This window comes from Nycticebus coucang, chromosome 6, assembly GCF_027406575.1.
Source record: "Nycticebus coucang isolate mNycCou1 chromosome 6, mNycCou1.pri, whole genome shotgun sequence".
NCBI lineage: Eukaryota > Metazoa > Chordata > Mammalia > Primates > Lorisidae > Nycticebus > Nycticebus coucang.
In genome coordinates, this window is record NC_069785.1 from 72039794 (window position 1) to 72064399 (window position 24606).

Consider the following 24606-nt stretch of genomic DNA (forward strand, 5'->3'; position numbering starts at 1 on the left):
TTTGGTTGTAACCTTTCTGTGATGCTGTCATATACTCTTTGGCTTAGAGCTGACCAAACATTGTAACTAGAAAATACTAATTTGTGACTGGTTAATAACATTTGTTTCAAGATACCAGTGCTTTTAACCAAGATATTTCTTCATAATGACAGATGTGGAACATGTGAAATAGAAGAGTTAAGAATGGGAGATTATGATCAAATTAAAGCATTACAGAGTATTAGATTTTTATTGAAGTGGTATCAAGTGATGACAAAAAAAAAAAAACAAAAAACTGTATATCGGGTTGCTAGAGTAGAGGTGACGGAGTTTATTAGTTTTCTGTTGCCACCATCACAAATCACTATAAACTTAGAGGCTTAAACAATAGAAAATTTTTTAATCTTACTTACAGTTCTGTAGGTCAGTAGGCCAACATGGGTCTCACTGGGCTAAAATAAAAATTCCAGAAGGGCTGTGTTCCTTTTCCATAGGCTATAGGGTAGGATCATTTGGGTTTTGGTAGAATTCAGTTGCCTTGCTGGCTATTAGATGAGGGGCCTTTCTAGCACCTACTTTTCACCCTCATGCCTTGACATGTGGCCCTCCTTCATCCTTGAAGCCAGCAATAACATATCAAGGCCCTCTCAAGATTCTAGTATTGCCTCCTTCATGACATCTCTCTGATCTACCTTCTGTTTTCCTCTTCTGCTTTAAAGGACTCATGTGTCGAGATTGAACCCACTTGGATAATCCAGGATAATCTTTCTTATGTCTTAGCCTTAATTACAACTACAAGTCCCTTTTGCCATGTAAGGTAACCTAGGCTCCAGTGGATAAGGAAATATATCTTTGGAGGGCCATTGTTATGCTTGTAAAGGGGTTAGGTCGCTGGAGCCAAGGAAGCCTAGTGCCATTATTGACATAGTGTGTAAATCTTCATTTGTCTAACATATATTTTTTTTAGTGTTTGCTATGTGCTAGTCATTGTAGTAAGCACTGGGGCTATTGTGGTGAACAAAACAGACAGGCCCCTGCCTTGTATATGTAGCACTGTACTTATAAAAACTAACAAAACAGATATGGGATTACTTTATAGAATTGTTCATATATTTCATATCTATATAAGCTCTTTGAAAACCAGTACTAGTATTCTTTGTTTTGGCTTTCTCATTATCCCAACACTACAACAGTTTTTTAATTTTAATTTTAATTTTTACATATACATGTGTTAATTAGGTTTCCATTTTTTTGCCTTCACAAAATTAAAAAGACTTAAAATTTAATAACAATAACAATGTTTAAGATAAGGATTAGAAACAAAAACCTTGTAAAGAATGAATGAACATAAATACATTCAGAAAAGGAATTAGACAATTGCTTCATCGAAATATTAAGCAATAATAATAATAATGCAAAGACATTTGACATTCACATTGTCAAATAAGAGTATGTCTATTATAGAATGCTTTGACTCTGAGATTCAGTATGGAGTCATCAGTTAACTTCTTCTTATTTTTTTTAAGTATCAGAAAATAGACAACTAATATTTATAAATAAAAGTAAAAGATAATTTCAAAAAATAAATCATGCTAAATCTTATAGACAGTAGAAAAAGAAGAAATACATCAAAATTATTCTACTTGATCTAGGTATACCTGATATTAAAGTTGGAGAAAATATATTATTATAAAGGAGAAATTACAAACATATGTCACTTATAAATGAGGACACAATATCTTAAACATATTAACATGTTGAATTAAAAATTAATGTTTAAGTAATATACTTTGGTCGAAATTAAAACCAATTTATGTGAAAATTAGTCACCATTTTCTTTTCTTTGCTTGTTCTTTTTTTCTTTTTCTCTCCCTCAGCCCATCCCTCCTTCTCTGTCTGCTCTCCCCTTCCCCCATGCCCCACCATGTCATTAATTGTCATTAATTGTCTTCAAATCAAAATTGAATACATAGGATTCATACTTCTCCACTACTGTGATGCTTCACTAAGAATAATGTGTTCCACCTCCATCCAGGTTAGTACAAATGCTGCAAAATCTCCATTTTTTGTATGACTGAATAATATTCCATTGTATACATATACCACAGCTTACTGATCCACTCCTGGGTTGAAGGACATTTAGGTTGTTTCCACATTTTGGCAATTGTAAATTGGGCTGCGATAAACAGCCTAGTACAAGTTTCTTTATAATGAAAGGTTTTTTTTCCTTCTGGATAGATGCCCAGTAATAGGATTACAGGATCAAATGGGAGGTATAGGTTGAGTTCTTTGCGGTTTCTCCATACTTCCTTCCAAAAAGGTTGTATTAGTTTGCAGTCCCACCAGCAGTGTAAAAGTGTTCCCTTCTCTCCACAATAGCACCAGCATCTGCAGTTTTGAGATTTTGTGATATAGGCCATTCTCGCTGGAGTTAGGTGGTATCTCAAGGTAGTTTCAACCTGCATTTCTCTAATAATTAGGGATGATGAGCATTTTTTCATCTGTTTGCTAGCCATTCGTCTGTCGTCTTTAGAGAAGATTCTATTCATCTCTCTTCCCCATTAATGTATGGGATTGTTGGTTTTTTTCTTGTGAATTAATTGAAGTTCAGTATACATCCTAGTTATTGTTTGTCTGATTCAAAATATGCAAATATCCTTTCCCATTGGGTAGGTTGTCTATTTGCTTTAGTTGTTGTCTCCTCGGCTGTACAAAAACTTTTCAATTTAATTAAATCCCATTTGTTTATTATTGCTGTTGTTGCTATTGCCATGGCAGTCTTCCTCATAAAATCTTTCCCCAGGCTGATATCTTCCAGTGTTTTTCCTATTCTTTCTTTGAGGATTTTTATTGTTTCATGCCCTAAATTTAAGTCGTTTATCCATCTTGAATCAATTTTTGTGAGTGGAGAGAGATACAGGTCAAGTTTCAGTCTTTTACATGTGGATATCCAATTCTCCCAGCACCATTTATTGAATAGGGACTCTTTCCCAAGTGGACGCTCTTGTTTGGTTTATCGAAGATTAGGTGGCTGTAAGTTGTTGATTTCATTTCCTGGTTTTCTATTTGATTCCAAATATCTATGTCTCTATTTTTGTGCCAGTACCATGCTGTGTTGACCACTATGGCCTTGTAACACAGCCTAACATCTGGTATGGTGATACCCCCAACTTTGTTTTTATTGATAAGAACTGCCTTAGCAATACAGGGTGTTTTCTGGTTCCATACAAAACGCAGAATCATGTTTTGCAAGTCTTGAAAATAGGATGTTGGTATTTTAATAGGGATGGCGTTGAATGGGTAAACTGCTCTGGGAAGTATAGACATTCTAACAATGTTGATTCTTCCTAGCCATGAGCATGGTATGTTCTTCCATTTGTTAAGGTCCTTTGCTATTTCCTTTCTTAAGGTTACATAATTTCCTTTATAGGGATCCTTCACCTCTTTTGAAGGATCTTCTCCTTCACCTGAGAATTTCATTTTCTTTGGGGCTATGGTAAATGGAGTTGTGTCTTTAATTAACATCTCATCTTGGCTGGTGTTGGCATATACAAAAGCAACTGACCTGTGGACATTGATTTTATATCCTGAAACATTACTGTATTTTTTTGATGACTTCCAAGAATCTTGTGGTTGAGTCTTTAGGGTTCTCTAAGTACAAGATCGTATCATCAGGAAAGAGGGAGAGTTTTACCTCCTTTGCTCCGATTTGGATGCCCTTTATTTTCTTGTCTTGTCTAATTGTATTGGCTAGAACTTCCAGAACTATGTTGAATAGTAGTGGTGACAGAGGACAACCTTGTCTGCTTCAGTTCTAAGAGGAAAAGCTTTCAGTTTGACTCCATTCAGTAAAATATTAGCTATGGGTTTGTCATAAATAGCTTTGATCAGTTTCAGAAATGTGCCACCTATGCCTATACTCTTCAATGTGCTAATTAGAAAAGGATGCTGGATTTTGTCGAATGCTTTTTCTGCACCTATTGAGAGGATCATATAGTGTTTAGTTTTACTTCTGTTGATACAGTGAATAACGTTTATAGACTTGCATATATTAAACCAGCGTTGCATCCCTGGAATGAAACCTACTTGATCATGATGTATAACTTTTTTGATGATAAGCTGTAATCTGTTGGCTAAGATTTTGTCGAGAATTTTTGCGTCTATATTCATTGGTAAAATTGGTCTGAAATTCTCTTTTTAGTTGGGTCTTTTCCTGGTTTTGGTATCAGAATGATGTTTGCTTCATAGAACATGTTGGAGAAGATTCCTTCCTCCTCAATTTTTTTGAATAATTTCTGCAATATAGGAATAAGCTGTTCTTTGAAGGTTTGATAAAATTCTGGTGTGAAACCATCCAAACCAGGGCATTTTTTTCGTTGGAAGATTTTTTATTGTTTCTTTGATCTCAGTGCTTGAAATTGCTCTGTTCAGGAGATCTATTTCATCTGGGTTAAGCCTAGGGAGAGGGTGTGATTCCAACCATTGATCCAGTTCCTTCACATTGTCGAATTTCTGGGCATAAGGTTTCTGGTAGTATTCAGGGATAATCGCTTGTATCTCTGTGGCATCAGTTATTTCCCCTTTGTCATTTCTGATTGAGGTTAGTAGAGATTTTACTTTTCTATTTCTAGTTAGTCTGGCCAAAGGTTTATCTATTTTATTTGTTTTCTCAAAAAACCAACACCTTGTTTCATGAATTTTTTGAATGATTCTTTTGTTTTTAATTTCATTAATCTCTGATTTAATTTTGGATATTTCTTTTCTTCTGCTGGGTTTAGGGTTAGATTGTTCTACTTTTTCCAATTCCATCAGATGGCTTGTGAGTTTGTTGATGTGCTCTCTTTCTGTTTTTTGAATGTAGGCTTCTAAAGCGAAAAATTTTCCTCTCAGGACTGCTTTTGCTGTATCCCATAGGTTTTGATAATTTGTGTCTTCATTGTTGTTATACTCTAAGAAGTTAATTACTTCCTTTTTTATTTCTTACCACACCCAACTGTCATTCAGGATAAGGTTAACTTCCATGCCTTTGTGTTAGGTTGAGCATTTTTGTTGGAGTTGAGTTCCACTTTTAGTGCCTTGTGGTCTGAGAAGATGCAAGGTAGAATTTCAATTCTTTTGATTCTGTTGAGGTTTGTTTTGTGTCCTAGGATATGATCAATTTTGGAAAATGTTCCATGGACGATGAGAAGAATGTATGTTCTTTATCTTTGGGATGCAGTGTTCTGCATACGTCTATCAAGCACAGTTGTACTAGGGTCTCATTTAAATCTCTAAAATCTTTGTTTCAGGCAGTGCCTGTGGCTCAAGGAGTAGGGCCCTGGCCCCATATACCAGAGGTGGCAGGTTCAAACCCGACCCTGGCCAAAAACTGCAAAAAATAAAAAATAAATTAAAAAAATTTGGGCAGCACCTGTGGCTCAAAGGAGTAGGACGCCAGCCCCATATGCCAAAGGTGGCGGGTTCAAGCCCAGCCCCGGCCAAAAACTGCAAAGAAAAAAAAAAAAATCAAACCTTTGGGCGGCACTTGTGGCTCAGAGGAGTAGAGCGCTGGCCCCATATGCCGGAGGTGGTGGGTTTAAACCCAGCACTAGCAAAAAAAATGCAAAAAGAAAAAAAAAATAAAATCTTTGTTTCATTTCTATTTAATGGATCTGTCCAGCTCTGAGAGAGGGCTATTAATATCCCCTGTTACTATGGTGTTATAGGATATCATATTGCTCAAACTAAGCAAAGTCTGTTTCAAGAATCTGGAAGTGGAGGGTCGGAGACAAGATGGCTGACTGAAGCCAGCTTTCCACACAGGCTCCCGTCCAGAAGGAGATTTAAAAGGACAGAAATTTAGCAAGTAACCTGGTGGATTAGAGCTGCGCCAATAGAGAAGGTTGAAGAATGCACATCAACCCTGCTGAGGTGAGCTGCGACCCGAAGGATACAAACAAAAGGTACAAAATCCATCACCAAGTGGACAGGAGTCCCCTTCCCCATGAGAACCACTTGGAGTACCCCATAAACAAACGAGCAGAGTTCAAAAGTCCTCCCATTATACTCCATGGGAGAGACCCTCTAAAAACTGGACCTACTTCCGCTACTAGGATGCCATGGCGCTCTCCTGCCAGGCGTAAAACTGTATATATTCTCTACCTGCAATTTTGAGCTCCCAGCACTCCCCTCCACTCTCACTCTGAGCTCTGGAGGCCTGTACCCCAGGAGTCCAGATTCTTGGGTGATTTCTTGAGGGGTGTGGACAGGGCCTGGACTACTGCTGGTCAGTGCTGATTCTGTGGCACAGGAGTGAGGAGAGTACGGTCGGCTGAGAGGGAACCACGCAGGAGCAGTGGTGCCCCAAGGCACAGAGCAGCAACCATTTTTGGCAACAATAGGGTTCACCCCTAGATATTCTGGAGTCACACCCCCTGTCTCTCTGGGCAACCAGAGGAGGCCAGGCATCTTCTCAGGTGGCAACCACCAGCGGAACAGATCTGGGACAGAAATGCAGGCCCCATAAGTAAAGGGTTTGCCTGAGGCAGTACTGGCCTGGGTGGAGCACAGGGACTAGAAAACACATGTGCAGTGTTGGCTGACTCCCAGGGCGGGGCTGACCCAGAGGACTGCTTTACTGAGCCTAAGATGCACCAGGCCCCCAGGGGATCCTCAGCCTAGACAAAGGAGGGCAGGAGGCTAGAATTGACAGCTAACTGTGCTGTGAATACAAACCTGCAGCAGCAAAGACAGGGCCTGAGGCACAGGTTCTGTGAACTCAAAACAGCTTCTCTTCTGCAGGGGAATTTAGCCGGGACAGAAACAAATTCAGCAAAGTTGTTCTGTTCAGTCAGCAACATCGATCAGGGGTGGGGCTGGAACTGAGTGAACACCCCCTACCCCCGCCCCAGCCTCCATCAAGCACCCGAGATTGTCAAGCCTCACCTCCCGCTGCTGGATAGAGGCAGAGAGCAGCGGCCTGGCTCAGGAGACATAGATTTCCTTGTGATTCAGGCAGGTGTAACCCCCTGGAGTTTCTGCTCTTTGGAGGCAACTGGGTCACAGCCCTGCGGGGCTATCAGTGACTGAGGGTGACAGAGGTGCAAGGTGGGGTAGGAGGCATCAACCCTCTCAGACTAATCTATTTGCTGGGTGGGTCCTCCTGACCTCATGAAGCATCGGAGCAAGTCATATTTGAGTTGTCAGCAGACCCCTGCGATCTAGTTGCCAGAGACCTTTTAAATTCTTCTACCTGAGACAGGTGCTGAATGAAACAATTGATTTGGACATTTTGAACTGAGCCAATCGCCTGAAAACTATCCAAGTGGTACCCTGGGTGTGTGGTTGTAGGAAGGTTTGATTTTCCTTTTCCAGTTGTTGCCTATGGAGGGGCGGGGTGACTTAATTGCTGGTATTTCTCCACAGCTGAGACTTCAATCCAGAGTAACTGTTTCACTAGGGTTGGACAGAGACCACCTAAAAAGAAGACAGAGCCACTTAGCCCCAACACACCAAACAGGTCCCCAGTTTCTCAGGCCGTAGCACTGTACGGGTCCTTGGCAAAGCTCCAGGGGAAAAGTCAAATGGTGTAAAATAATCATGGGGCAGAATCAGTGGAAAAACTCTGGTAACATGAATAACCAGAGTAGATCAACCCCTGCAAGGAAAGGTATGGCAGATGTAACTGAAGATCCCATTAATAAACAGCTGGCCGAGATGTCAGAAATCAAATTCAGAATTTGGATTGCAAACAAGATTAATAGTATGGAGGAAAATTTGGAATTAGAAATTCGAGGAACAATTCAAAATTGGAATTAGAAATTCAAGGAAAATTCAAAAGTTGTCTCAAGAATTCAACGAATTTAAAGACAAAACCACCAAAGATTTTGACACACTGAAGCAAGAATTTACAGTCCTCAAAGATCTGAAAAATACAGTAGAATCCCTCAGTAACAGAGTGGAGCAAGCAGAAGAAAGGATTCTTGACATTGAAGACAAAGCTTTTGAACACTCCCAAACTCTCAAAGAGGAAGAGAAATGGAGAGCAAAAATGGATCATTCTCTCAGTGAGCTCTGGGATAATTTGAAGAAGGCTAATATCTGCCTCACTGGAATCCCTGAAAGCGATGAAGTGGCTTCACAAGGCACAGAGGCCCTTCTCCATGAAATTATGAAAGAGAATTTTCCAGACATGCCAAGAGATTCTGAAATTCAGATAGCAGACAGTTTCAGAACCCCAGCACAACTCAATTCAAATAAGACATCCCCAAGTCACATCATAATTAACTTCACTAAAGTTAATATGAAGAAGAAAATTCTGAAAGTAGCCAGACACTAGAAAACCGTTACCTACAAAGGGAACAATATTAGAATAACTAAAGACCTATCTGCTGAAACTTTTCTAGCCAGAAGAGGGTGGTCATTGACATTTAACCTCCTAAAACAAAATAACTTTCTACCCCGGATTCTGTATCCAGCTAAACTGAGTTTCATTTATGATGGAAAAATTAAATACTTTAATGGCATTCACATGTTAAAGAAATTTGCCATAACCAAACCAGCTCTTCAGGATATTCTCAGAACCTATCCTCCATAATGACCAGCCCAATCCTCTACCACAAAAGTAAACTCACTCAGAAACTTCTGATCAAACTCCAACTTCCACAGTAGCGAAAGGATTAAAAATGTCCACTGGACTTATGAACAACTCGATATCCAAAATTTTATCAGACTTAACAATATTTTCCATTAATGTGAATGGCTTAAACTATCCTCTAAAGAGGCACAAGATGGCTGACTGGATACAAAAACTCAGCCCAGATATTTGCTGCATACAAGAATCACATCTTACCTTAAAAGATAAATGTAGACTCAGGGTGAAAGGATGGTCATCCATATTTCAGGCAAATGTTAATCAGAAAAAAGCAGGTGTTGCAATTCTATTTGCAGACACAATAGGCTTTAAACCAACAAAAGTAAAGAAGGATAAGAATGGTCACTTCATATTTGTTAAGGGTAATACTCAATATGATGAGATTTTAATTATTAATATTTATGCACCCAACCAGAATGCACCTCAATTTATAAAAGAAACTCTAACAGACATGAGTAACTTGGTTTCCTCCAGCTCAATAATAGTCAGAGATTTCAACACTACTTTGGCAGTGTAGGATAGATCCTCCAATAAGAAGCTGAGCAAAGAAATTTTAGATTTAAACCTAACCATCCAACATTTGGATTTAGCAGACATCTACAGAACATTTCATCCCAACAAAACTAAATACACATACTTCTCATCAGACCACGGAACATACTCCAAAATCGATCACATCTTAGGTCACAAGTCTAACCTCAGTAAATTTAAAGGAATAGAAATTATTCCTTGCATCTTCTCAGACCACCATGAAGTAAAAGTTGAACTCAGTAACAACAGGAATCTGCATACCTTTAAAAAAAAAAAACATGGAAGTTAAATAACCTTATGCTGAATGATAGCTGGGTCGTAGATGAGATTAAGAAGGAAATTGCCAAATTTTTGGAACAAAACGACAATGAAGACACAAATTATCAGAACCTCTGGAATACTGCAAAGGCAGTCCTAAGAGGGAAATTTATAGCACTGCAAGCCTTCATCAAGAGAACAGAAAGAGAGTAAGTTAACAACTTAATGGGACATCTCAAGCAACTGGAAAAGGAAGAACATTCCAACCCAACCCAGTAGAAGAAAAGAAATAACAAAAATTAGAGCAGAATTAAATGAAATTGAAAACAAAAGAATTATACAACAGATCAATAAATCAAAAAGCTGGTTTTTTGAAAAGGTCAATAAAATAGATAAACCTCTGGCTAACCTAATCAGAAAATATAGAGTAAAACCTCTAATTTCATCAATCAGAAATGACAAAGATGAAATAACAACAGACTCCTCAGAAATTGAAAAAATCCTTAATGAATATTACAAGAAACTTTATTCCCAGAAATATGAAAATCTGAATGAAATTGACCAATACTTGGAAGCACGTCACCTTCCAAGACTTAGCCAGAATCAAGTGGAAATGTTGAACAGACCCATATCAAGTTCTGAAATAGCATCAACCATACAAAACCTCCCTAAAAAGAAAAGCCCGGGACCAGATGGCTTCACATCAGAATTCTAACAAACATTTAAATAAGAACTGGTACCTATATAACTAAACCTCTTCCAAAATATAGAAAAAGAAGGAAGACTGCCCAATATGTTCTATGAAGCAAACATCACCCTGATCCCCAAACCAGGAAAAGACCCAACAAGAAAAGAAAATTATAGACCAATATCACTAATGAATATAGATGCAAAAATATTCAACAAGATCCTAACAAACAGAATCTACCAACACATCAAAGAAATTATACATCATGACCAAGTCGGTTTTATCCCAGGGTCTCAAGGCTGGTTCAATATATGTAAATCTATAAATATAATTCAGCACATAAACAATTAAAAAACAAAGACCATATGATTCTCTCAATTGATGCCGAAAAAGCTTTTGATAATATCCAGCATCCCTTCATGATCAGAACACTCAAGAAAATTGGTATAGAAGGGACATTTCTTAAACTGATAGAGGCCATCTACAGCAAACCCTCAGCGTATATCGTATTGAATGGAGTTAAATTGAAATCATTTCCACTCAGATCAGGAGCCAGACAAGGTTGCCCATTGTCTCCACTGCTCTTTAACATTGTAATGGAAGTTTTAGCCATCGCAATTAGGGAAGAAAAGGCAATCAAGGGTATCCATATAGGGTCAAAAGAGATCAAACTTTCACTCTTTGCAGATAATATGATTGTATATCCTAAAAACACCAGGGATTATACTACAGAACTCTTAGAAGTGATCAATGTATACAGCAGCATCTCAGGTTACAAAATCAACATTCATAAATCGGTAGCCTTTATATATACCAACAATAGTCAAGCTGAAAAAACAGTTAAGGACTCTAGTCCATTCACAGTGCCAAAGAAGATGAAATATTTGGGAGTTTATCTAACAAAGGACGTGGAAGATCTCTATAAAGAGAACTATGAAACTCTTAAGAAAAGAAATAGCTGAAAATGTTAACAAATGGAAAAACATACCATGCTCATGGCTGGGAAGAATCAACATTGTTAAAATGTCCATACTACCCAAAGCAATATACAATTTTAATGCAATTCCTATTAAAGCTCCACTGTCATACTTTAACGATCTTGAAAAAATAATACTTCACTTTATATGGAATCAGAAAAAACCTCAAATAGCCAAGACATTACTCAGAAATAAAAACAAAGCAGGAGGAATCAGGCTACCAGACCTCAGACTATACTGTGATAGTGATTAAAACTGCATGGTACTGGCACAAAAACAGAGAGGTAGATGTACGGAACAGAATAGAGAACCAAGAGATGAACCCGGGTACTTACCATTATTTGATCTTCAACAAGCCAATTAAAAACATTCAGTGGGGAAAAGGTTCCCTATTTAACAAATGGTGCTAGGTGAACTGGCTGGCAACCTGTAGAAGACTGAAACTGGATCCACACCTTTCACCATTAACTAAGATAGACTCTCACTGGATTAAAGATTTAAACTGAAGACATGAAACTATAAAAATACTAGAAGAGAGTACAGGGAAAACTCTTGAAGAAATCGGTCTGGGTGAATATTTTATGAGGAGGACCCCCCTGGGCAATTGAAGCAGCTTCAAAAATATACTACTGGGACTTGATCAAACTAAAAAGCTTTTGCACAGCCAAGAACACAGTAAGTAAAGCAAGCAAACAGCCCTCAGAATGGGAGAAGATATTTGCAGGTTATGTCTCCGACAAAGGTTTAATAACTAGAATCCACAGAGAACTCAAACATATAAGCAAGAAAAGAACAAGTGATCCCATCTCAGGCTGGGCAAGGGACTTGAAGGGAAACTACTCTGAAGAAGACAGGCACATAGCCTACAGACTTATGAAAAAAATGCTCATCATCCTTAATCATCAGAGAAATGCGAATCCAAACTACTTTGAGATATCATCTAACTCCAGTAAGATTAGCCCATATCACAAAATCCGACGACCAGAGATGTTGGCGTGGATGTGGAGAAAAGGGAACACTTCTACACTGCTGGTGGGAATGCAAATTAATACATTCCTTTTGGAAAGATGTTTGGAGAACACTTAGAGATCTAAAAATAGATCTGCCATTCAATCCTATAATTCCACTACTAGGTATATACCTAGAAGACCAAAAATCACATTATAACAAAGATATTTGTACCAGAATGTTTATTTCAGCCCAATTCATAATTGCTAAGTCATGGAAAAAGCCCAAGTGCCCATCAGTTCATGAATGGATTAATAAATTGTGGTATATGTACACCATTGGATATTATGCAGCCTTAAGGAAAGATGGAGACTTTACCTCTTTCATGTTTGCATGGATGGAGCTAGAACGTATTCTTCTTGGCAAAGTATCTCAGGAATGGAAGAAAAAGTATCCAATGTACTCAGCCCTACTATGAAGCTAAATTATAGCTTTCACATGAAGGCATAACCCAACTATAGCACAAGAATATGGGGAAAGGGCCAAGGAAGGGGAAGGGAGGGGGGAGGTTAGGGTGGAAGGAGGAAAATTGGTGGGGCCATGCCTACAGTGCATCTTAGAATGGGTATAGGGAAAACTTACTAAATGCATACAGCTATGATTTAACAATAAAAAAAAAATAAAAAAATAAATAGTGGTATATGTACACCATGGGATATTATGGAACCTTAAAGAATGATGGAGACTTTACCTCTTTCATGTTTACATGGATGGAGCTCAAGAATGGAGGAAAACGTATCCCATGTACTCAGCCCTACTATGAAACTAATTTATGGCTTTCATGCGAAAGCTATAACCCAGTTATAACCTAAGAATATGAGAAGAGGGAGGGGTGGAAGGGGGGAGGATGGGCAGAGGGAGGGTGGTTGGTGGGATTATACCTATAGTGCATCTTACAAGGGTACATGTGAAACTTAGTAAATGTAGAATATAAATATCTTAACACAATATCTAAGAAAATGCCAGGAAGGCTATGTTAACCAGTGTGATGAAAATGTATCAAATGGTCTATAAAACCACTGTATGTTGCCCCATGATCGCATTAATGTACACAGCTATTTTTTAATAATTTAAAAATAAAAAAAAAGAAAACTTGAGAAAAAAAGAATCTGGAAGCATTTAAATTTTGTATATAAATATTTAGAATTGAAATGTCTTCTTGTTGTATTTTTCCTTGACCAATATGAAGTGACCATCATTGTCTTTTTTGACTTTAGGTGCTTTAAATCCACATGTATCTGAAAGTACGATTTCAATCCCTCTTTTCTTCTGAATCCGTTTGCCTGAAAAATTGACTTCCAACCTTTAACTCTGAGTTTTAATTTGTGTTTTGACATAAGGTGTGTTTCCTGCAGACAGCAAATAGATGGCTTCTGTTTTTTAATCCAATCAGCCAATCTATGCCTCTTCAGTGGGGAATTCAAGCCATTGACATTTATTGAGATAATTGATAAGTGTGGTAGTGTTCTATTCATCTTCTTTTGTGAAAGTCCATTGCTTCGTGTTGTCTTTTGCATCGTTGTGGAAACTAGGTTCTGTCCTAATTGTCCTAATTGACTGCTTCAGTTCCTTCAGCTCTGCTATATCCTTTTTATATTCTTTGTATCTTTCAGCTCTTACTTGATTCTGTTTTTGGATTTCCTTATGGTTATTTTCTACTTTCTCAGCAATTTCCTTCATTGTTTTCATCATCTGTATTTTAAATTCCCCTTCTGTCATTTCTAACATTTCTTTATAGGAGGAGTCCTCTGCTGTAGTTACCTCATGGTCCCTAGAAGGGGTTACTCTGAACTGGTATTTCATGTTACCAGGATTTTTCTGCTGATTCTTCTTCATGAGTGCTTTTTTGTATCTGTTTCCTTACCCTAATTATTCTTTCACTTCTTCTTGCTCTTTAAAGTTTTAATGAGTTCTTTTGGTAGGGGACCAGAAGGATGAGAAAATTGAAGAGCAAGAAGGGAAAAAAGATTTAAAAAAGAAAGGAAAAAGAGAAAGAAGAGGGGGTGAGTAAAAGGAAATGTTGACAAAAAAGGAAAGGCACTGAAAGAAACAGGAATAGTAATATAGGTGTATAGTAGGGTACTATGACCCAACCTTAAAGACCCCCAACCTCTGGGGGTGCTGGGTTGGGTGATTCCCTTGAAGTCAACAGCTCTTTGCCAGCCGGATCAAACACAGTACCCCACCTCCACCAGGTAGAGAGGAAAGTCAAAAATACTATAAATCAAACCAAAACAAACAAACAAGAACCCTTATGGGGTAACACTGGAGGAGAAAAAAAACAAATAATAGGGGCAGAAACACTGGCAAAAATGAAATTCTAATTTTTTTTTTTTTTTTGTAGAGACAGAGTCTCACTGTACCACCCTCGGGTAGAGTGCCGTGGCGTCACACGGCTCACAGCAACCTCTAACTCTTGGGTTTACGCGATTCTCTTGCCTCAGCCTCCCAAGCAGCTGGGACTACAGGTGCCCACCACAATGCCCGGCTATTTTTTCGTTGTTGTTGCAGTTTGGCCGGGGCTGGGTTTGAACCCGCCACCCTCGGCACATGGGGCCTGCGCCCTACTCACTGAGCCACAGGCACCGCCCGAAATTCTAATTGTTAAGGAAGGCAAAAATGAAAAATTGTATTTAAACTAGGATAGTGAAAAAAAAAAACAAAACAAGAAAAATACCAGGGAAAAATGTTGAAATTAAGAAAAAAGCCAAACAAACAAAGCAAAACCCAAAAAAACCCCAATAACACCAAAACTGAAGAACCAGATAATATATATATCTTGCTGAATATCTTGCAGCAGGTGATCGTCTGAGGTATAAGATGTTAATCACAATGTTAATACAGCTGTACGAGATGGAGACTGGAAGCCTCTGCTGATCTCTCAGACCCCGCAGGCTTGGGAGCCCCAAAATGTCCTCAGCCCACTTGAAAGACACTCCAAATTATGAACCTTGGCCAAGCAAAGCTTTCCAAGGAAAGCACTTATCCCTGGGATCTCTCCCGGTGTGGCTGCCTGCTTATCCAGGGCACCAAGTCCATACTCCCACTATGCTCTTGAGGGCCAAGGCTGTTAATCTGCCACAGTTGGAACTCTGCACTTCACCAGTGTCTCAGTGCCCTCCTTTGGGCAGCTCAGTCACTAGATTGCTCGTCCAAGGTCTCCCTGCTGATCTCTGCACTGCAACACACAGGGGCAGCTCTCCCACAGCAGCTGTGCGGGCAGCCCACAGCTGAATGATATTAGCTCCTTTCCGGCTCAGCGACTCAGACCGGGGGCCCCAGACAGCACCCAAAGCCATCTGCACAGCAGCCCAAGATCTCCCAAAGCAGTTCAATCGAGTGCCCAAGTCCAAGAAAACCAAAACAGCCCATGGGTAAGGCTTTTCCTGATTGCAGTCTCGCTGTTGCTATGGGTACAGCTGCAGGCAGCCTCCCAGCAAACAAACACACCTTCCACTTGTCAGTTTTCCACTGCTTCTGTCCTCCTCGTGGGGTCCAGAAGTCTCTCAACCGCTTCCTGTGTCACCAAAGGGAAGCCTCTGGGCAAAACCTACCGGCCAGAGATGCCTGGAGTCTTCTCTCACCACTCTCACTGAGCCCGGCTGCACAGAAGCCACTACAACAGTTTTTTACATAATAGGTAGTTAACCAATAGTGTTAACACAGGCTTACATTTTCTTTTGCATTGAGTTAGGAACTTTCTTGAGCATGTACTGGCCCTCTATCACTCACTCTCTCTCTCCCTGTCTCTCCTATCCCTTCTCTCCCCTTCTTTCCCCCTCTCCCCCTGCTATTTTTTTTAACTTCAAAAGCAATGAGGAATTTTGAAATCAACAATCTAAACTCAGAAGACAATTTAAGATTTAATCAGATTCCTACTGAGAACTTTTTTAAAAGGCCTCAAGCATTACCACGTGCTGTTTTACTTTTCCTAGTAATTTTTTTTTTTTTTTAAGGCAGAGTGTCACTCTGTTCCTCTGGGTACTGTGCAATGGCATCATAGCTCATAGCAACCTCAAACTCTTAGGTTCAAAGAATCCTCTTGCCTCAGCCTCCCAAGTATCTGAGACTACACGCATGTACCACTATGCTCAGCTGGTTTTTCTGTTTTTAGTAGAGAATAGAAAAGCTTTCACTCTCACTCAGGCTGGTCTTGAACTGGTGAGCTCAAGCAATCCACCTGCATTGGCCTCCCAGAGTGCTAGGCCTAGTAAAGTTTCTAAAGTGCTAATCTATTTTGCTTTTCCCTCATAGATTCAATAACAGAAAGCATTTACCCAGTTTTATTTTTAAAAAGTGGTTGCTTTAAATCAGTGTTTATCGATTGTGAAGAATTGCCAATTCAGAAACACATTAAAGTAAACTTCTTAACATGGCTTTTCTTTAGATAGACTTTTTTAATAATGGAAGAGATTTATTATCATATTTTCCATTCTTAGAGTTTCTGTCTTCCTCATAATTCACAGTTGTGCTCCCACTATGTGTTGAATGTCGATCTACTGTCTCTGGGGAAAACTGCAGGATTCTCATCAATTGTTCAGTCTTTTATAGGCATTTATGCTTAGTTTCTTCAGTGATATTGAAGATTCTAATTTTATATCATGTAGTTTCCCAAAGCAGCAATGGGGAACTTTAATAATGATGGATTGGAGGAAGCAAAAGTATGTGAGATTAATAGATAATCTACCTAGGCATTAATTTTAAACTTGGACATTGCAGAACTTTTTATTGGAACTATTAGCAAGTGGCTAGATATGTAGTATACTTGTGACCCAAGTTTGAACTACAAGATATAGATGTCATATGAGACCTTCTTAATTTAATTAAGTACATACCAAGCTCTCCATCCCAAATTCTTCTTGATTCTTTGACAACTTAATATTATTTATGGATAATTTCTTATATCTGACTCTTTATGTTTCTAAATATATAGGGTGTCCCAAAGGTCACCCATAAAGTCATTATACACAGGGAAAACAGGAAATTGTAGCTAAAATATTTGTTACAAAATTTTACAAAACATTTACAAAATGTTCTCTACGTGTTAGCTACCTCTTTGTAAAATTTTATAATGAATATTTTGTAAATGTATATTTATCTACAATTTCCCATTTCCCTGTGTATGGCGACTTTATAGGTAATCTTTGGGACATCCTGTACTGTACGTAAAACTTCATTTCTGAAAGAACTTTTGGAATAATGTGTGGAAAGTTCATTTGATTTGCTTAAGAAGAGGTGGCTGGCTTGGTGCCCATAGCTCAGTGGTTAGGGTGCTGGCCACATATACTGGCCTGGGCCTGCTAAAAACAACAATGACAACCATTAAAATGTCACTAGATAGTGTTGGTTTCTGTGAACATTTTTTGATATTTCAGTGCTAGTAGAGTATAGCATCCTTTACTATAGTTGAATTTAGTTCTTGTGTAAAAATTCTTATTAAATGGAAAGTTTTGAAAAAGTATAACAGTGGTGCAGTATTAATGACTGAAGTTTTCTTAATTCTTTAAAGAAAAGGTAGGGGGTGGGTGGCACCTGTGGCTCAGGGAGTAGGGTGCCGGCCCCATATACCGAGGGTGGTGGGTTCAAACTCAGCCCTAGCCAAACTGCAACAACAGCTACAACAAAATAGCCGGGCGTTGTGGTGGGTGCCTGTGGTCCCAGCTACTCAGGAGGCTGAGGCAAGAGAATCACCTAAGCCCAAGAGCTGGAGGTTGCTGTGAGCTGTGACGCCATGGCACTCTACCAAGGGTGACAAAGTGAGACTCTGTCTCTAAAAAAAAAAAAAAAGGTAGGGGGACTCTGTGGTTATGGACATTAAAATATAGGAGTCACATACAATGCTACAGAGAGATGAAATTTACGAACTTACCAAAAGCTTTTGACAGGTGCATTGTGTCTTTGCGAGTCAGATTTGGATTGTTAAAGCAGCCTTTGCTTAGTAAATTGAACATCTAGTGAGAATATTATGTGGAGCAATAAGCATACAGATTTGCAGTAGGTGCTGTTTCAGTGAGTGTCAAAACTAAACTAAGAAAATGCCGTGAAGGCTATGTTAACACTTTTGATGAAAATATTTGAAATTGTATATAAAACCAGCACATTGTACCCCATGATTGCATTAATGTACACAGCTATGATTTAATAAAAAAAAGAAAACTAAACTGACTATAGTGAATTATTATAGCTACTATATACAAATGGCTTCAGTTATAAAGGATATGGTCCCAGAGGTAAATTGTATATTTTCCCAAATGTGTTTCTGGTGAAAATAAACATAAATTTTTGAGGCAGATCATTTACCGTATAATTGGATATATCCAATTGGAGAACAAAAGGCCTTAAGGCAAAAACTGTTCTTACAGAGGCTTTTTGTTTTCTTTTGAAATTAGTACAATTGCTGATTGACTTTTCTTTACATCTCACATTCTTTTAAATAAAATATAGCAACGTGAAATTGTTTTTAAATTTAGTAGCACAACTGAGAACAATACTATCCTTTTTTTTTTAAGAGACAAGAGTCTCATTTTATTGCCCTTGATAGAGTGCTGTGGCGTCAGAGCTCACAGCAACTTCCAACTCCTGGGCTTAGGAGATTCTCTTGCCTCAGTCTCCAAGTAGTTGGGACGACAGGCACCTGCCACAACACCCGTCTATTTTTTTTTTTTTTGTTGTTGCAGTTTAGCCGGGGCCAGGTTCGAATCTGCCTTGGTACATGGGGCCAGCGCCCTACCCACTGAGCCACAGGTGCCGCTCAAGAACAATACTATTCTCAAATACAAGTAATCATAGAGTTTAGCTTAAATGCAAATAGTCAACTGAACATGATTTTTAAAAATACCCAAGATAAACTTAAAAATCAAATAGATTAAATAATGTCATAAAAGTATTTGAGAGAGGAGTACCTTTGTACTAAGTTTTTTTTTTTTTTTTTTTAATTTTAATTAAGCTGGGCATCATAGCTCAGGCCTATAATGCCAACATTTTGGTAGGTTGAGGTGGGAGAATTTCTTGAGGCCAGGAGTTTAAGGCCACCCTGGACAACGATAATGAGAACCCATTGCTACAAAAAACAAAAATATTAGCTGGATGTGAGGGTATGTACCTGTAGTCCTAGCTACTTGGGAGGCTGGAACAGGAGGATCCCTTGAGCCCCTAGGGTTGAACCCTGTGGTGAGCTATGATCATACCACTGCACTCCAGCCTGGGTGACAAAACAAGACCTTATCTATAAAAAAATAAAAATAAAAATAAATAAACTTTAATTTCTGTACTATATGGATTTTAATTTGGGACCAGATGCATATGTAGTATAACAATAATTCCCTGGAAGCAGTACTACTGTATTAGTTGAGGCAAACTAAATTCTTGGAGAATAGTAGAATTCCTTCTGAAATACTAATGTTTTCTGGTTTACATCCTTGCTTGCTTCATCCTACTTACTCAAAGCAACTGTTTTTTTTTCCTGATAATAAAGTTAGAAACTGAAGATTGTTTTTACATTTTCAGAATTTTTTCTGTGTAGTTGAAGTAGCATTAATCACATCTCCCACTCCCACACCCCCATATCCTCCTCTGACCGTAAATCAGTATCATTTTTCTAAAAAAAAAAAAAAGTTATTTAATGAAAGTTCTTTTACGATGCCACTAAGCAGATGTCAGGGTTTACTTTTCAATTAGGTGGGATTTGGGTGGTTAGCAGGTTAGACTCTTTTATAGGTGATGCATTGCCTAGTGAAACTAACACTTAGGCTATTGATCCCCATGGTGAATTTTCGTGTTAGGACTGAGCTAAGAAGTTTGTCACTTGCTCCATCTTAGAAGTAGGAAGAATAAACAAGAGGATTTTTGTAAACTGTAAAATTTAAACTAAATATCCTGGAAAAGCCTTAAAAACTTAAAGGTCTTTTTAAGTATCAGAAATTTTATTTTTTTAATGAACCTACAATAAAACTGACCTTTGATATGTATAGTTGATGTATTTCAACATATGCCTAGATCCATGTAACCATCATCACAGTCAGTATCCAGAGCAGTTTCATTAGCTCAAAAAACTACATCGTGTCATCCCTGTGTAGTCATACCATCTCCTTAGCCCCCTAATCCCTGGCAACCACACTCTTATCATTTTACTTTTATCTTTTTAAAAAAATGGTCATTAAATGGAATCATATAGCACGAAGCCATTTGAGACTATTATACATGTGTTTACTTAGTATAGTGCCTTTTAAGATTCATGTAAGTTGTTCTGTATATTGGAATGTCATTCCTTTTTATTGCTGGGTAGTATTCGGTTGTATAGGTGTACCACAGTTTATCAGTTCATTAGTTGAAGGACATTTTGATTATTTCCATTTTTTAGCTATTTTGAATAAAGCTACTATATACATTTGTGTACTGGCTTTTGTATAACTATGAATTTTTAGGGATGATAATGCTAGGTCATGTGGTGAGTATATATTTAACTTTATAAGAAATTACCAAACTGTTTCCTAAGATGGCTATACTGTTTTATATTTCCGTCAGCAGTATGTAAGTGTTCTGGTTGTTCTGCATACTTCTAGCACATGGTATGATCAGTTTTTAAAAAAAGTTTTATCCATTCTAATAGATCTGCAATGGTATCTGATGGTTTTAATTTGCATTTTTCTAATAGGTAAAGATGTTGAGCATCTTGTCATGTGCTTTTTTTATCTTCTTTGGTGAAGGATCTATTTGGGTCTTTTGTCAATTTAAGAAAAAATGCAATCTTTTGGAATAATTTTAGATTTATAAAAGTTACAAGGATTATGCAGAGTTCCTTTATATCCCTGACAGCTTCCCATAATGCTAACATTTTATAAAACCGAAACCAAGTACATTTATCAAAACCAAGAAGCCAACATTGGTCTTTTCCTATTAATTAAACTCCAGTTTCCAAACTTCGATTTTGCCAGAATTTCCATTAGTCTCCTTCTATTCCAGGATCCAGTCGAGGATTCCACATTGTATTTGTCATGTCTTCTTAGTCTTTTATAGTCTGAGAGTTTCTGTGTCTTTCTTTGTTTTTCATGATCATGATAGTTTTGACTACTGCTACAAGTCAGATGTTTTGTAGAATGCTCCTCAGTTTGTTTGTCTGAATTACTCTTGTTATTAGACTGAGTTTATAGGTGTTAGGTAAGAATATCACAGAGGGATGTGCCCTTCTCATGTCTTAGCAGGGAGTACCTGATGATATCGCTGGATTACAGTAGTATTTGCCATATTTCTCTGCTGTAAAGTCAATATTTTTGTCTTTTGATATTCTGTTCTTTAGAAGTGAGTTGCTAATTTCAGCCCATACTTGAGGAGATGGGGAGATTATTTCATCTCATGGATGGGATATATCTACATAGGTTATTAGGATGTCTTCTGAATGGAAGCTTTTATCCCTTCCCTTCCATTTATTTATTCAGTCACTTAAGATTTATCCATGTTGTTTCATTAATCAAATAGCTCATTCCTTTTTATGCTTGCATAGTATTCTATCCACAGTTTATTTATCCATTTATTTATTGAAGGACATCTTGGTTGTTTCTAGGTTTTGGAGATTATGAGTAAAGCTATATTAAATATTCATGTACAGGATTTTTGGTAGACATTTTCAGTTCACTTGACAAAATATTTAGGAGTTCACTTAGTGGGTCATACGGTAAGTATATAACGTATTTAATTATAAGAAACTGCCAAACTGTCTTTCAAAGTGGTTGTCCATTTTTTATTTTCACCAGTAGCAAATGAGAATTCCCATTACTCTGCATTCTTGGGAATATTTGATATTGCAGTGGTTGGCTGGTTGATTAGTTTTAGCTATTCTAATCTATGTACTTTTTTGCATATTAAAATTATATTGTTTTTCTTACTGTTGACTTTTGAGAATTCTTTGTGTATTCTGGATACAAATCCTTTGTTCCGTAGGTGACTTGCAAATATCGTCTCCCTGCCTATAGATACATTTTTTAAAGATGTTTTCCTACAGCAAGAAGTTTTTTTTTTTTTATTGTTGGGGATTCATTGAGGGTACAATAAGCCAGGTTACACTGATTGCAATTTTTAGGTAAAGTCCCTCTTGCAATCATGTCTTGCCCCCATAAAATGTGACACACACCAAGGCCCCACCCCCATCCCTCCATCCCTCTTTCTGCTTCCCCCCATAACCGTAATTGTCATTAATTGTCCTCATATCAAAATAAAGTACATAGGATTCATGCTTCTCCATTCTTGTGATGCTTTACTAAGAATAATGTCTTCCACTTCCATCCAGGTTAATACGAAGGATGTAAAGTCTCCATTTTTTTTAATGGCTGAGTAGTATTCCATGGTATACATATACCACAGCTTGTTAATCCATTCCTGGGTTGGTGGGCATTTAGGCTGTTTCCACATTTTGGCGATCGTAAATTGAGCTGCAATAAACAGTCTAGTACAAGTGTCCTTATGATAAAAGGATTTCTTTCCTTCTGGGTAGATGCTCAGTAATGGGATTGCAGTATCAAATGGGAGGTCTAGATTGAGTGCTTTGAGGTTTCTCCATACTTCCTTCCAGTAAGGTTGTACTAGTTTGCAGTCCCACCAGCAGTGTAAAAGTGTTCCCTTCTCTCCACATCCACGCCAGCATCTGCAGTTTTGAGATTTTGTGATGTGGGCCATTCTCACTGGGGTTAGATGATATCTCAGGGTTGTTTTGATTTGCATTTCTCTAATATATAGAGATGATGAACATTTTTTCATGTGTTTGTTAGCCATTCGTGTGTCATCTTTAGAGAAGGTTCTATTCATGTCTCTTGCCCATTGATATAAGGGATTGTTGGCTTTTTTCATGTGGATTAATTTGAGTTCTCTATAGATCCTAGTTATCAAGCTTTTGTCTGATTGAAAATATGCAAATATCCTTTCCCATTGTGTAAGTTGTCTCTTTGCTTTGGTTATTGTCTCCTTAGCTGTACAGAAGCTTTTCAGTTTAATGAAGTCCCATTTGTTTATTTTTGTTGTTGTTGCAATTGCCATGGCAGTCTTCTTCATGAAGTCTTTCCCCAGGCCAATATCTTCCAGTGTTTTTCCTATGCTTTCTTGGAGGATTTTTATTGTTTCATGCCTTAAGTTTAAGTCCTTTATCCATCTTGAATCAATTTTTGTGAGTGGGGAAAGGTGTGGGTCCAGTTTCAGTCTTTTACATGTAGACATCCAGTTCTCCCAACACCATTTATTGAATAGGGAGTCTTTCCCCCAAGGTATGTTCTTGTTTGGTTTATCGAAGATTAGGTGGTTGTAAGATGTTAGTTTCATTTCTTGGTTTTCAATTTGATTCCAAGTGTCTATGTCTCTGTTTTTGTGCCAGTACCATGCTGTCTTGACCACTATGGCTTTGTAGTACAGACTAAAATCTGGTATGCAGATGCCCCCAGCTTTATTTTTGTTACAGAGAACTGCCTTAGCTATACGGGGTTCTTTCCGGTTTCATACAAAACGCCTAATCATTTTTTCCAAACCTTGAAAGTACGATGTTGGTATTTTGATAGGAATGGCATCGAATAGGTAGATTGCTTTGGGAAGTATAGACATTTTAACAATGTTGATTCTTCCCATCCATGAGCATGGTATGTTCTTCCATTTGTTAATATCCTCTGCTGTTTCCTTTCTGAGGATTTCATAGTTTTCTTTATAGAGGTCCTTCACCTCCTTCGTTAGGTATATTCCTAGGTATTTCCTTTTCTTTGAGACTATGGTGAAGGGAGTTGTGTCCTTAATTAGCTTCTCATCTTGACTGTTATTGGTGTACACAAAGGCTACTGACTTGTGGACATTGATTTTATATCCTGAAACATTACTGTATTTTTTGATGACTTCTAGGAGTCTTGTGGTTGAGTCGTTGGGGTTCTCTAAGTATAAGATCATGTCGTCAGCAAAGAGGGAGAGTTTGACCTCCTCTGCTCCCATTTGGATTCGCTTTATTTCCTTGTTTTGCCTAATTGTATAGGCTAGAACTTCCAGCACTACGTTGAATAGTAAAGGTGACAGAGGACAACCCTGTCTGGTTCCAGTTCTAAGAGGAAAAGCTTTCAGTTTTACTCCATTCATTAAAATATTGGCTGTGGGTTTGTCATAGATAGCTTCAATCAGTTTTAGAAATGTGCCACCTATGCCTATATTCTTCAGTGTTCTAATTAGAAAAGGATGCTGGATTTTATCAAATGCGTTTTCTGCATCTATTGAGAGGATCATATGATCTTTATTTTTGCCTCTGTTAATATGGTGGATAACGTTTGTGGACTTGCGTATGTTAAACCAGCCTTGCATCCCTGGGATGAAGCCTACTTGATCATGATGAATGACTTTTTTGATGATAAGCTGTAATCTATTGGCTAGGATTTTGTTGAGAATTTTTGCGTCTATATTCATGAGTGCGATTGGTCTGAAATTCTCCTTTTTGTTTGGGTCTTTTCCTGGTTTTGGTATCAGGGTGATGTTTGCTTCATAGAATGTGTTGGGGAAGATTCCTTCTTCCTCAATTTTTT

At 38.0% G+C, this 24606-nt stretch overlaps 1 protein-coding gene across 4 annotated transcripts in view; it reads left to right on the forward strand.

The window, feature by feature from the left end:
* Nucleotides 1–24606, forward strand: part of GLCE (glucuronic acid epimerase) — a 159817-nt gene that overhangs the window by 34053 nt on the left and 101158 nt on the right. The window contains exon 1 of one of the 4 annotated variants that reach the window (XM_053593359.1): nucleotides 5870–5889. The exons of the other annotated variants lie outside the window; for them this stretch is intronic. The gene's annotated coding sequence lies outside the window, so the exon portion shown is untranslated. Of the gene's footprint in view, nucleotides 1–5869; nucleotides 5890–24606 lie in introns of those variants that run through there. 4 annotated transcript variants of the gene reach the window in all.